The following is a 14,756-nucleotide window of genomic DNA, read 5'->3' on the forward strand; positions in this document are numbered from 1 at the left end:
CGGCGCGCAGGTGCGGAACCAAGGCTCGTCAGCCCAAATCGCTCGAGGGAGCTTAAATACATTAACAAAGTAGGTCGCACACTGCTCGTCATACCCGCAAATAGCCCCATAGAACTCTGGATAATGTAGTAGCAACGGTGAGTACGCCTATGCCACGAGTGTGTCACTATAATGCCATCCCTGGACACGTGTTTCGAGGTAATTGCCTCTCGTCAGCAGGGAGCAGGTAGGTATGTGGGGTGCCAAGTAGACTGCCAAAATATTAAAGGTAAAATACCTCTACCGGCGCGCAGGTGCGGAACCAAGGCTCGTCAGCCCAAATCGCTCGAGGGAGCTTAAATACATTAACAAAGTAGGTCGCACACTGCTCGTCATACCCGCAAATAGCCCCATAGAACTCTGGATAATATAGTAGCAACGGTGAGTACGCCTATGCCACGAGTGTGTCACTATAATGCCATCCCTGGACACGTGTTTCGAGGTAATTGCCTCTCGTCAGCAGGGAGCAGGTAGGTATGTGGGGTGCCAAGTAGACTGCCAAAATATTAAAGGTAAAATACCTCTACCGGCGCGCAGGTGCGGAACCAAGGCTCGTCAGCCCAAATCGCTCGAGGGAGCTTAAATACATTTAGAAAGTAGGTCGCACACTGCTCGTCATACCCGCAAATAGCCCCATAGAACTCTGGATAATGTAGTAGCAACGGTGAGTACGCCTATGCCACGAGTGTGTCACTATAATGCCATCCCTGGACACGTGTTTCGAGGTAATTGCCTCTCGTCAGCAGGGAGCAGGTAGGTATGTGGGGTGCCAAGTAGACTGCCAAAATATTAAAGGTAAAATACATCTACCGGCGCGCAGGTGCGGAACCAAGGCTCGTCAGCCCAAATAGCTCGAGTGAGCTTAAATACATTAACAAAGTAGGTCGCTCACTGCTCGTCATACCCGCAAATAGCCCCATAGAACTCCGGATAATGTAGTAGCAACGGTGAGTACGCCTATGCCACGAGTGTGTCACTATAATGCCATCCCTGGACACGTGTTTCGAGGTTATTGCCTCTCGTCAGCAGGGAGCAGGTAGGTATGTGGGGTGCCAAGTAGACTGCCAAAATATTAAAGGTAAAATACCTCTACCGGCGCGAAGGTGCGGAACCAAGGCTCGTCAGCCCAAATCGCTCGAGGGAGCTTAAATACATTAACAAAGTTGGTCGCACACTGCTCGTCATACCCGCAAATAGCCCCATAGAACTCTGGATAATGTAGTAGCAACGGTGAGTACGCCTATGCCACGAGTGTGTCACTATAGTGCCATCCCTGGACGCGTGTTTCGAGGTAATTGCCTCTCGTCAGCAGGGAGCAGGTAGGTATGTGGGGTGCCAAGTAGACTGCCAAAATATTAAAGGTAAAATATCTCTACCGGCGTGCAGGTGCGGAACCAAGGCTCGTCAGCCCAAATCGCTCGAGGGAGCTTAAATACATTAACAAAGTAGGTCGCACAGTGCTCGTCATACCCGCAAATAGCCCCATAGAACTCTGGATAATGTAGTAGCAACGGTGAGTACGCCTATGCCACGAGTGTGTCACTATAATGCCATCCCTGGACACGTGTTTCGAGGTAATTGCCTCTCGTCAGCAGGGAGCAGGTAGGTATGTGGGGTGCCAAGTAGACTGCCAAAATATTAAAGGTAAAATACCTCTACCGGCGCGCAGGTGCGGAACCAAGGCTCGTCAGCCCAAATCGCTCGAGGGAGCTTAAATACATTAACAAATTAGGTCGCACACTGCTCGTCATACCCGCAAATAGCCCCATAGAACTCTGGATAATGTAGTAGCAACGGTGAGTATGCCTATGCCACGAGTGTGTCACTACAATGCCATCACTGGACACGTGTTTCGAGGTAATTGCCTCTCGTCAGCAGGGAGCAGGTAGGTATGTGGGGTGCCAAGTAGACTGCCAAAATATGAAAGGTAAAATACCTCTACCGGCGCGCAGGTGCGGAACCAAGGCTCGTCAGCCCAAATCGCTAGAGGGAGCTTAAATACATTAACAAAGTAGGTTGCACACTGCTCGTCATACCCGCAAATAGCCCCATAGAACTCTGGATAATGTAGTAGCAACGGTGAGTACGCCTATGCCACGAGTGTGTCACTATAATGCCATCCCTGGACACGTGTTTCGAGGTAATTGCCTCTCGTCAGCAGGGAGCAGGTAGGTATGTGGGGTGCCAAGTAGACTGCCAAAGTATTAAAGGTAAAATACCTCTACCGGCGTGCACGTGCGGAACCAAGGCTCGTCAGCCCAAATCGCTCGAGGGAGCTGAAATACATTAACAAAGTAGGTCACACACTGCTCGTCATACTCGCAAATAGCCCCATAGAACTCTGGATAATGTAGTAGCAACGGTGAGTACGCCTATGCCACGAGTGTGTCACTATAATGCCATCCCTGGACACGTGTTTCGAGGTAATTGCCTCTCATCAGCAGGGAGCAGGTAGGTATGTGGGGTGCCAAGTAGACTGCCAAAATATTAAAGGTAAAATACCTCTACCGGCGCGCAGGTGCGGAACCAAGGCTCGTCAGCCCAAATCGCTCCAGGGAGCTTAAATACATTAACAAAGTAGGTCGCACACTGCTCATCATACCCGCAAATAGCCCCATAGAACTCTGGATAATGTAGTAGCAACGGTGAGTACGCCTATGCCACGAGTGTGTCACTATAATGCCATCCCTGGACACGTGTTTCGAGGTAATTGCCTCTCGTCAGTATGGAGCAGGTAGGTATGTGGGGTGCCAAGTAGACTGCCAAAATATTAAAGGTAAAATACCTCTACCGGCGCGCAGGTGCGGAACCAAGGCTCGTCAGCCCAAATCGCTCTAGGGAGCTTAAATACATTAACAAAGTAGGTCGCACACTGCTCGTCATACCCATAAATAGCCCCATAGAACTCTGGATAATGTAGTAGCAACGGTGAGTACGCCTATGCCACGAGTGTGTCAATATAATGCCATCCCTGGACACGTGTTTCGAGGTAATTGCCTCTCATCAGCAGGGAGCAGGTAGGTATGTGGGGTGCCAAGTAGACTGCCAAAATATTAAAGGTAAAATACCTCTACCGGCGCGCAGGTGCGGAACCAAGGCTCGTCAGCCCAAATCGCTCGAGGGAGCTTAAATACATTAACAAAGTAGGTCGCACACTGCTCGTCATACCCGCAAATAGCACCATTGAACTCTGGATAATGTAGTAGCAACGGTGAGTACGCCTATGCCACGAGTGTGTCACTATAATGCCATCCCTGGACACGTGTTTCGAGGTAATTGCCTCTCGTCAGCAGGGAGCAGGTAGGTATGTGGGGTGCCAAGTAGACTGTCAAAACATTAAAGGTAAAATACCTCTACCGGCGCGCAGGTGCGGAACCAAGGCTCGTCAGCCCAAATCGCTCGAGGGAGCTTAAATACATTAACAAAGTAGGTCGCACACTGCTCGTCACACCCGCAAATAGCCCCATAGAACTCTGGATAATGTAGTAGCAACGGTGAGTACGCCTATGCCACGAGTGTGTCACTATAAAGCCATCCCTGGACATGTGTGTCGAGGAAATTGCCTCTCGTCAGCAGGGAGCAGGTAGGTATGTGGGGTGCCAAGTAGACTGCCAAAATATTAAAGGTAAAATACCTCTACCGGCGCAGGTGCGGAACCAAGGCTCGTCAGCCCAAATCGCTCGAGGGAGCTTAAATACATTAACAAAGTAGGTCGCACACTGCTCGTCATACCCGCAAATAGGCCCATAGAACTCTGGATAATGTAGTAGCAACGGTGAGTACGCCTATGCCACGAGTGTGTCACTATAATGCCATCCCTGGACACGTGTTTCGAGGTAATTGCCTCTCGTCAGCAGGGAGCAGGTAGGTATGTGGGGTGCCAAGTAGACTGCCAAAATATTAAAGGTAAAATACCTCTACCGGCGTGCACGTGCGGAACCAAGGCTCGTCAGCCCAAATCGCTCGAAGGAGCTTAAATACATTAACAAAGTAGGTCACACACTGCTCGTCATACCCGCAAATAGCCCCATAGAACTCTGGATAATGTAGTAGCAACGGTGAGTACGCCTATGCCACGAGTGTGTCACTATAATGCCATCCCTGGACACGTGTTTCGAGGTAATTGCCTCTCGTCGGCAGGGAGCAGGTAGGTATGTGGGGTGCCAAGTAGACTGCCAAAATATTAAAGGTAAAATACCTCTACCGGCACGCAGGTGCGGAACCAAGGCTCGTCAGCCCAAATCGCTCGAGGGAGATTAAATACATTAACAAAGTAGGTCGCACACTGCTCGTCATACCCGCAAATAGCCCCATAGAACTCTGGATAATGTAGTAGCAACGGTGAGTACGCCTATGCCACGAGTGTGTCACTACAATGCCATCACTGGACATGTGTTTCGAGGTAATTGCCTCTCGTCAGCAGGGAGCAGGTAGGTATGTGGGGTGCCCAAATTATTAAAGGTAAAATACCTCTACCGGCGCGCAGGTGCGGAACCAAGGCTCGTCAGCCCAAATCGCTCAAGGGAGCTTAAATACATTAACAAAGTAGGTCGCACACTGCTCGTCATACCCGCAAATAGCCCCATAGAACTCTGGATAATGTAGTAGCAACGGTGAGTACGCCTATGCCACGAGTGTGTCACTAAAATGCCATCCCTGGACACGTGTTTTGAGGTAATTGCCTCTCGTCAGCAGGGAGCAGGTAGGTATGTGGGGTGCCAAGTAGACTGCCAAAATATTAAAGGTAAAATACCTCTACCGGCGTGCAGGTGCGGAACCAAGGCTCGTCAGCCCAAATCGCTCGAGGGAGCTTAAATACATTACCAAAGTAGGTCACACACTGCTCGTCATACCCGCAAATAGCCCCATAGAACTCTGGATAATGTAGTAGCAATGGTGAGTACGCCTATGCCACGAGTGTGTCACTATAATGCCATCCCTGGACACGTGTTTCGAGGTAATTGCCTCTCGTCAGCAGGGAGCAGGTAGGTATGTGGGGTGCCAAGTAGACTGCCAAAATATTAAAGGTAAAATACCTCTACCGGCGCGCAGGTGCGGAACCAAGGCTCGTCAGCCCAAATCGCTCGAGGGAGCTTAAATACATTAACAAAGTAGGTCGCACACTGCTCGTCATACCCGCAAATAGCCCCATAGAACTCTGGATAATGTAGTAGCAACGGTGAGTACGCCTATGCCACGAGTGTGTCACTACAATGCCATCACTGGACACGTGTTATGAGGTAATTGCCTCTCCGGAGCAGGTAGGTATGTGGGGTGCCAAGTAGACTGCCAAAATATTAAAGGTAAAATACCTCTACCGGCGCGCAGGTGCGGAACCAAGGCTCGTCAGCCCAAATCGCTCGAGGGAGCTTAAATACATTAACAAAGTAGGTCGCACACTGCTCGTCATACCCGCAAATAGCCCCATAGAACTCTGGATAATGTAGTAGCAACGGTGAGTACGCCTATGCCACGAGTGTGTCACTATAATGCCATCCCTGGACACGTGTTTCGAGGTAATTGCCTCTCATCAGCAGGGAGCAGGTAGGTATGTGGGGTGCCAAGTAGACTGCCAAAATATTAAAGGTAAAATACCTCTACCGGCGCGCAGGTGCGGAACCAAGGCTCGTCAGCCCAAATCGCTCGAGGGAGCTTAAATACATTAACAAAGTTGGTCGCACACTGCTCGTCATACCCGCAAATAGCCCCATAGAACTCTGGATAATGTAGTAGCAACGGTGAGTACGCCTATGCCACGAGTGTGTCACTATAATGCCATCCCTGGACACGTGTTTCGAGGTAATTGCCTCTCGTCAGCAGGGAACAGGAAGGTATGTGGGGTGCCAAGTAGACTGCCAAAATATTAAAGGTAAAATACCTCTACCGGCGCGCAGGTGCGGAACCAAGGCTCGTCAGCCCAAATCGCTCGAGGGAGCTTAAATACATTAACAAAGTAGGTCGCACACTGCTCGTCATACCCGCAAATAGCCCCATAGAACTCTGGATAATGTAGTAGCAACGGTGTGTACGCCTATGCCACGAGTGTGTCACTATAATGCCATCCCTGGACACGTGTTTCGAGGTAATTGACTCTCGTCAGCAGGGAGCAGGTAGGTATGTGGGGTGCCAAGTAGACTGCCAAAATATTAAAGGTAAAATACCTCTACCGGCGCGCAGGTGCGGAACCAAGGCTCGTCAGCCCAAATCGCTCGAGGGAGCTTAAATACATTAACAAAGTAGGTCGCACACTGCTCGTCATACCCGCAAATAGCCCCATAGAACTCTGGATAATGTAGTAGCAACGGTGAGTACGCCTATGCCACGAGTGTGTCACTACAATGCCATCACTGGACATGTGTTTCGAGGTAATTGCCTCTCGTCAGCAGGGAGCAGGTAGGTATGTGGGGTGCCCAAAATATTAAAGGTAAAATACCTCTACCAGCGCGCAGGTGCGGAACCAAGGCTCGTCAGCCCAAATCGCTCGAGGGAGCTTAAATACATTAACAAAGTAGGTCGCACACTGCTCGTCATACCCGCAAATAGCCCCATAGAACTCTGGATAATGTAGTAGCAACGGTGAGTACGCCTATGCCACGAGTGTGTCACTAAAATGCCATCCCTGGACACGTGTTTCGAGGTAATTGCCTCTCGTCAGCAGGGAGCAGGTAGGTATGTGGGGTGCCAAGTAGACTGCCAAAATATTAAAGGTAAAATACCTCTACCGGCGCGCAGGTGCGGAACCAAGGCTCGTCAGCCCAAATCGCTCGAGGGAGCTTAAATACATTTAGAAAGTAGGTCGCACACTGCTCGTCATACCCGCAAATAGCCCCATAGAACTCTGGATAATGTAGTAGCAACGGTGAGTACGCCTATGCCACGAGTGTGTCACTATAATGCCATCCCTGGACACGTGTTTCGAGGTAATTGCCTCTCGTCAGCAGGGAGCAGGTAGGTATGTGGGGTGCCAAGTAGACTGCCAAAATATTAAAGGTAAAATACATCTACCGGCGCGCAGGTGCGGAACCATGGCTCGTCAGCCCAAATCGCTCGAGGGAGCTTAAATACATTAACAAAGTAGGTCGCTCACTGCTCGTCATACCCGCAAATAGCCCCATAGAACTCCGGATAATGTAGTAGCAACGGTGAGTACGCCTATGCCACGAGTGTGTCACTATAATGCCATCCCTGGACACGTGTTTCGAGGTAATTGCCTCTCGTCAGCAGGGAGCAGGTAGGTATGTGGGGTGCCAAGTAGACTGCCAAAATATTAAAGGTAAAATACCTCTACCGGCGCGCAGGTGCGGAACCAAGGCTCGTCAGCCCAAATCGCTCGAGGGAGCTTAAATACATTAACAAAGTTGGTCGCACACTGCTCGTCATACCCGCAAATAGCCCCATAGAACTCTGGATAATGTAGTAGCAACGGTGAGTACGCCTATGCCACAAGTGTGTCACTATAATGCCATCCCTGGACACGTGTTTCGAGGTAATTGCCTCTCGTCAGCAGGGAGCAGGTAGGTATGTGGGGTGCCAAGTAGACTGCCAAAATATTAAAGGTAAAATATCTCTACTGGCGTGCAGGTGCGGAACCAAGGCTCGTCAGCCCAAATCGCTCGAGGGAGCTTAAATACATTAACAAAGTAGGTCGCACAGTGCTCGTCATACCCGCAAATAGCCCCATAGAACTCTGGATAATGTAGTAGCAACGGTGAGTACGCCTATGCCACGAGTGTGTCACTATAATGCCATCCCTGGACACGTGTTTCGAGGTAATTGCCTCTCGTCAGCAGGGAGCAGGTAGGTATGTGGGGTGCCAAGTAGACTGCCAAAATATTATAGGTAAAATACCTCTACCGGCGCGCAGGTGCGGAACCAAGGCTCGTCAGCCCAAATCGCTCGAGGGAGCTTAAATACATTAACAAAGTAGGTCGCACACTGCTCGTCATACCCGCAAATAGCCCCATAGAACTCTGGATAATGTAGTAGCAACGGTGAGTATGCCTATGCCACGAGTGTGTCACTACAATGCCATCACTGGACACGTGTTTCGAGGTAATTGCCTCTCGTCAGCAGGGAGCAGGTAGGTATGTGGGGTGCCAAGTAGACTGCCAAAATATGAAAGGTAAAATACCTCTGCCGGCGCGCAGGTGCGGAACCAAGGCTCGTCAGCCCAAATCGCTAGAGGGAGCTTAAATACATTAACAAAGTAGGTTGCACACTGCTCGTCATACCCGCAAATAGCCCCATAGAACTCTGGATAATGTAGTAGCAATGGTGAGTACGCCTATGCCACGAGTGTGTCACTATAATGCCATCCCTGGACACGTGTTTCGAGGTAATTGCCTCTCGTCAGCAGGGAGCAGGTAGGTATGTGGGGTGCCAAGTAGACTGCCAAAATATTAAAGGTAAAATACCTCTACCGGCGCGCAGGTGCGGAACCAAGGCTCGTCAGCCCAAATCGCTCGAGGGAGCTTAAATACATTAACAAAGTAGGTCGCACACTGCTCGTCATACCCGCAAATAGCCCCATAGAACTCTGGATAATATAGTAGCAACGGTGAGTACGCCTATGCCACGAGTGTGTCACTATAATGCCATCCCTGGACACGTGTTTCGAGGTAATTGCCTCTCGTCAGCAGGGAGCAGGTAGGTATGTGGGGTGCCAAGTAGACTGCCAAAATATTAAAGGTAAAATACCTCTACCGGCGCGCAGGTGCGGAACCAAGGCTCGTCAGCCCAAATCGCTCGAGGGAGCTTAAATACATTTAGAAAGTAGGTCGCACACTGCTCGTCATACCCGCAAATAGCCCCATAGAACTCTGGATAATGTAGTAGCAACGGTGAGTACGCCTATGCCACGAGTGTGTCACTATAATGCCATCCCTGGACACGTGTTTCGAGGTAATTGCCTCTCGTCAGCAGGGAGCAGGTAGGTATGTGGGGTGCCAAGTAGACTGCCAAAATATTAAAGGTAAAATACATCTACCGGCGCGCAGGTGCGGAACCAAGGCTCGTCAGCCCAAATCGCTCGAGGGAGCTTAAATACATTAACAAAGTAGGTCGCTCACTGCTCGTCATACCCGCAAATAGCCCCATAGAACTCTGGATAATGTAGTAGCAACGGTGAGTACGCCTATGCCACGAGTGTGTCACTATAATGCCATCCCTGGACACGTGTTTCGAGGTAATTGCCTCTCGTCAGCAGGGAGCAGGTAGGTATGTGGGGTGCCAAGTAGACTGCCAAAATATTAAAGGTAAAATACCTCTACCGGCGCGCAGGTGCGGAACCAAGGCTCGTCAGCCCAAATCGCTCGAGGGAGCTTAAATACATTAACAAAGTTGGTCGCACACTGCTCGTCATACCCGCAAATAGCCCCATAGAACTCTGGATAATGTAGTAGCAACGGTGAGTACGCCTATGCCACGAGTGTGTCACTATAGTGCCATCCCTGGACACGTGTTTCGAGGTAATTGCCTCTCGTCAGCAGGGAGCAGGTAGGTATGTGGGGTGCCAAGTAGACTGCCAAAATATTAAAGGTAAAATATCTCTACCGGCGTGCAGGTGCGGAACCAAGGCTCGTCAGCCCAAATCGCTCGAGGGAGCTTAAATACATTAACAAAGTAGGTCGCACAGTGCTCGTCATACCCGCAAATAGCCCCATAGAACTCTGGATAATGTAGTAGCAACGGTGAGTACGCCTATGCCACGAGTGTGTCACTATAATGCCATCCCTGGACACGTGTTTCGAGGTAATTGCCTCTCGTCAGCAGGGAGCAGGTAGGTATGTGGGGTGCCAAGTAGACTGCCAAAATATTAAAGGTAAAATACCTCTACCGGCGCGCAGGTGCGGAACCAAGGCTCGTCAGCCCAAATCGCTCGAGGGAGCTTAAATACATTAACAAATTAGGTCGCACACTGCTCGTCATACCCGCAAATAGCCCCATAGAACTCTGGATAATGTAGTAGCAACGGTGAGTATGCCTATGCCACGAGTGTGTCACTACAATGCCATCACTGGACACGTGTTTCGAGGTAATTGCCTCTCGTCAGCAGGGAGCAGGTAGGTATGTGGGGTGCCAAGTAGACTGCCAAAATATGAAAGGTAAAATACCTCTACCGGCGCGCAGGTGCGGAACCAAGGCTCGTCAGCCCAAATCGCTAGAGGGAGCTTAAATACATTAACAAAGTAGGTTGCACACTGCTCGTCATACCCGCAAATAGCCCCATAGAACTCTGGATAATGTAGTAGCAACGGTGAGTACGCCTATGCCACGAGTGTGTCACTATAATGCCATCCCTGGACACGTGTTTCGAGGTAATTGCCTCTCGTCAGCAGGGAGCAGGTAGGTATGTGGGGTGCCAAGTAGACTGCCAAAGTATTAAAGATAAAATACCTCTACCGGCGTGCACGTGCGGAACCAAGGCTCGTCAGCCCAAATCGCTCGAGGGAGCTGAAATACATTAACAAAGTAGGTCACACACTGCTCGTCATACCCGCAAATAGCCCCATAGAACTCTGGATAATGTAGTAGCAACGGTGAGTACGCCTATGCCACGAGTGTGTCACTATAATGCCATCCCTGGACACATGTTTCGAGGTAATTGCCTCTCATCAGCAGGGAGCAGGTAGGTATGTGGGGTGCCAAGTAGACTGCCAAAATATTAAAGGTAAAATACCTCTACCGGCGCGCAGGTGCGGAACCAAGGCTCGTCAGCCCAAATCGCTCCAGGGAGCTTAAATACATTAACAAAGTAGGTCGCACACTGCTCATCATACCCGCAAATAGCCCCATAGAACTCTGGATAATGTAGTAGCAACGGTGAGTACGCCTATGCCACGAGTGTGTCACTATAATGCCATCCCTGGACACGTGTTTCGAGGTAATTGCCTCTCGTCAGTATGGAGCAGGTAGGTATGTGGGGTGCCAAGTAGACTGCCAAAATATTAAAGGTAAAATACCTCTACCGGCGCGCAGGTGCGGAACCAAGGCTCGTCAGCCCAAATCGCTCGAGGGAGCTTAAATACATTAACAAAGTAGGTCGCACACTGCTCGTCATACCCATAAATAGCCCCATAGAACTCTGGATAATGTAGTAGCAACGGTGAGTACGCCTATGCCACGAGTGTGTCAATATAATGCCATCCCTGGACACGTGTTTCGAGGTAATTGCCTCTCATCAGCAGGGAGCAGGTAGGTATGTGGGGTGCCAAGTAGACTGCCAAAATATTAAAGGTAAAATACCTCTACCGGCGCGCAGGTGCGGAACCAAGGCTCGTCAGCCCAAATCGCTCGAGGGAGCTTAAATACATTAACAAAGTAGGTCGCACACTGCTCGTCATACCCGCAAATAGCACCATTGAACTCTGGATAATGTAGTAGCAACGGTGAGTACGCCTATGCCACGAGTGTGTCACTATAATGCCATCCCTGGACACGTGTTTCGAGGTAATTGCCTCTCGTCAGCAGGGAGCAGGTAGGTATGTGGGGTGCCAAGTAGACTGTCAAAACATTAAAGGTAAAATACCTCTACCGGCGCGCAGGTGCGGAACCAAGGCTCGTCAGCCCAAATCGCTCGAGGGAGCTTAAATACATTAACAAAGTAGGTCGCACACTGCTCGTCATACCCGCAAATAGCCCCATAGAACTCTGGATAATGTAGTAGCAACGGTGAGTACGCCTATGCCACGAGTGTGTCACTATAATGCCATCCCTGGACACGTGTTTCGAGGTAATTGCCTCTCGTCAGCAGGGAGCAGGTAGGTATGTGGGGTGCCAAGTAGACTGCCAAAATATTAAAGGTAAAATACCTCTACCGGCGCGCAGGTGCGGAACCAAGGCTCGTCAGCCCAAATCGCTCGAGGGAGCTTAAATACATTAACAAAGTTGGTCGCACACTGCTCGTCATACCCGCAAATAGCCCCATAGAACTCTGGATAATGTAGTAGCAACGGTGAGTACGCCTATGCCACAAGTGTGTCACTATAATGCCATCCCTGGACACGTGTTTCGAGGTAATTGCCTCTCGTCAGCAGGGAGCAGGTAGGTATGTGGGGTGCCAAGTAGACTGCCAAAATATTAAAGGTAAAATATCTCTACTGGCGTGCAGGTGCGGAACCAAGGCTCGTCAGCCCAAATCGCTCGAGGGAGCTTAAATACATTAACAAAGTAGGTCGCACAGTGCTCGTCATACCCGCAAATAGCCCCATAGAACTCTGGATAATGTAGTAGCAACGGTGAGTACGCCTATGCCACGAGTGTGTCACTATAATGCCATCCCTGGACACGTGTTTCGAGGTAATTGCCTCTCGTCAGCAGGGAGCAGGTAGGTATGTGGGGTGCCAAGTAGACTGCCAAAATATTATAGGTAAAATACCTCTACCGGCGCGCAGGTGCGGAACCAAGGCTCGTCAGCCCAAATCGCTCGAGGGAGCTTAAATACATTAACAAAGTAGGTCGCACACTGCTCGTCATACCCGCAAATAGCCCCATAGAACTCTGGATAATGTAGTAGCAACGGTGAGTATGCCTATGCCACGAGTGTGTCACTACAATGCCATCACTGGACACGTGTTTCGAGGTAATTGCCTCTCGTCAGCAGGGAGCAGGTAGGTATGTGGGGTGCCAAGTAGACTGCCAAAATATGAAAGGTAAAATACCTCTTCCGGCGCGCAGGTGCGGAACCAAGGCTCGTCAGCCCAAATCGCTAGAGGGAGCTTAAATACATTAACAAAGTAGGTTGCACACTGCTCGTCATACCCGCAAATAGCCCCATAGAACTCTGGATAATGTAGTAGCAATGGTGAGTACGCCTATGCCACGAGTGTGTCACTATAATGCCATCCCTGGACACGTGTTTCGAGGTAATTGCCTCTCGTCAGCAGGGAGCAGGTAGGTATGTGGGGTGCCAAGTAGACTGCCAAAATATTAAAGGTAAAATACCTCTACCGGCGCGCAGGTGCGGAACCAAGGCTCGTCAGCCCAAATCGCTCGAGGGAGCTTAAATACATTAACAAAGTAGGTCGCACACTGCTCGTCATACCCGCAAATAGCCCCATAGAACTCTGGATAATATAGTAGCAACGGTGAGTACGCCTATGCCACGAGTGTGTCACTATAATGCCATCCCTGGACACGTGTTTCGAGGTAATTGCCTCTCGTCAGCAGGGAGCAGGTAGGTATGTGGGGTGCCAAGTAGACTGCCAAAATATTAAAGGTAAAATACCTCTACCGGCGCGCAGGTGCGGAACCAAGGCTCGTCAGCCCAAATCGCTCGAGGGAGCTTAAATACATTTAGAAAGTAGGTCGCACACTGCTCGTCATACCCGCAAATAGCCCCATAGAACTCTGGATAATGTAGTAGCAACGGTGAGTACGCCTATGCCACGAGTGTGTCACTATAATGCCATCCCTGGACACGTGTTTCGAGGTAATTGCCTCTCGTCAGCAGGGAGCAGGTAGGTATGTGGGGTGCCAAGTAGACTGCCAAAATATTAAAGGTAAAATACATCTACCGGCGCGCAGGTGCGGAACCAAGGCTCGTCAGCCCAAATCGCTCGAGGGAGCTTAAATACATTAACAAAGTAGGTCGCTCACTGCTCGTCATACCCGCAAATAGCCCCATAGAACTCTGGATAATGTAGTAGCAACGGTGAGTACGCCTATGCCACGAGTGTGTCACTATAATGCCATCCCTGGACACGTGTTTCGAGGTAATTGCCTCTCGTCAGCAGGGAGCAGGTAGGTATGTGGGGTGCCAAGTAGACTGCCAAAATATTAAAGGTAAAATACCTCTACCGGCGCGCAGGTGCGGAACCAAGGCTCGTCAGCCCAAATCGCTCGAGGGAGCTTAAATACATTAACAAAGTTGGTCGCACACTGCTCGTCATACCCGCAAATAGCCCCATAGAACTCTGGATAATGTAGTAGCAACGGTGAGTACGCCTATGCCACGAGTGTGTCACTATAGTGCCATCCCTGGACACGTGTTTCGAGGTAATTGCCTCTCGTCAGCAGGGAGCAGGTAGGTATGTGGGGTGCCAAGTAGACTGCCAAAATATTAAAGGTAAAATATCTCTACCGGCGTGCAGGTGCGGAACCAAGGCTCGTCAGCCCAAATCGCTCGAGGGAGCTTAAATACATTAACAAAGTAGGTCGCACAGTGCTCGTCATACCCGCAAATAGCCCCATAGAACTCTGGATAATGTAGTAGCAACGGTGAGTACGCCTATGCCACGAGTGTGTCACTATAATGCCATCCCTGGACACGTGTTTCGAGGTAATTGCCTCTCGTCAGCAGGGAGCAGGTAGGTATGTGGGGTGCCAAGTAGACTGCCAAAATATTAAAGGTAAAATACCTCTACCGGCGCGCAGGTGCGGAACCAAGGCTCGTCAGCCCAAATCGCTCGAGGGAGCTTAAATACATTAACAAATTAGGTCGCACACTGCTCGTCATACCCGCAAATAGCCCCATAGAACTCTGGATAATGTAGTAGCAACGGTGAGTATGCCTATGCCACGAGTGTGTCACTACAATGCCATCACTGGACACGTGTTTCGAGGTAATTGCCTCTCGTCAGCAGGGAGCAGGTAGGTATGTGGGGTGCCAAGTAGACTGCCAAAATATGAAAGGTAAAATACCTCTACCGGCGCGCAGGTGCGGAACCAAGGCTCGTCAGCCCAAATCGCTAGAGGGAGCTTAAATACATTAACAAAGT

Source organism: Triturus cristatus, chromosome 2_2, assembly GCF_964204655.1.
Source record: "Triturus cristatus chromosome 2_2, aTriCri1.1, whole genome shotgun sequence".
Taxonomy (NCBI): domain Eukaryota; kingdom Metazoa; phylum Chordata; class Amphibia; order Caudata; family Salamandridae; genus Triturus; species Triturus cristatus.